Below are 396 nucleotides of genomic sequence, written 5' to 3' on the forward strand. Positions count from 1 at the left end.
TTTTTTTTTTTTTTTTTTAATTTAAAGAAAGGTATTTTGCTTGCAGGAAAAAAAACTACAGATTCATTTTAATGAGAATCTTTGAACTGTATTTATCTTTAGGACATCTGGGCATCTTTATGCTGTTTGTCTTCTGTCTTTCTTGAAATAAAATGTACATAACGTTACCTTTACATATGCTCTTGCTCAAAATTGTGAACCTAGTTACATTTCTCCATGCTCCCTTCCCTTTAATGCTCAAACAAGCAAACCCCAAAACCTATACAAGATCTGAACTTTCAGTGTGCATTATAATTGCTGAAAGTTTTTTTGATTAAATAAATAACAATTTCAAAGGGCTTTCCCATAACTTAAAGGGAAAAATAAGCACCTATACCACTGTGCCTGTGAGCACTT

The sequence above is a fragment of the Trichechus manatus genome, unplaced genomic scaffold (genome assembly GCF_000243295.1).
Source record: "Trichechus manatus latirostris isolate Lorelei unplaced genomic scaffold, TriManLat1.0 scaffold00076, whole genome shotgun sequence".
In the NCBI taxonomy this organism is placed as follows: Eukaryota; Metazoa; Chordata; class Mammalia; order Sirenia; family Trichechidae; genus Trichechus; species Trichechus manatus.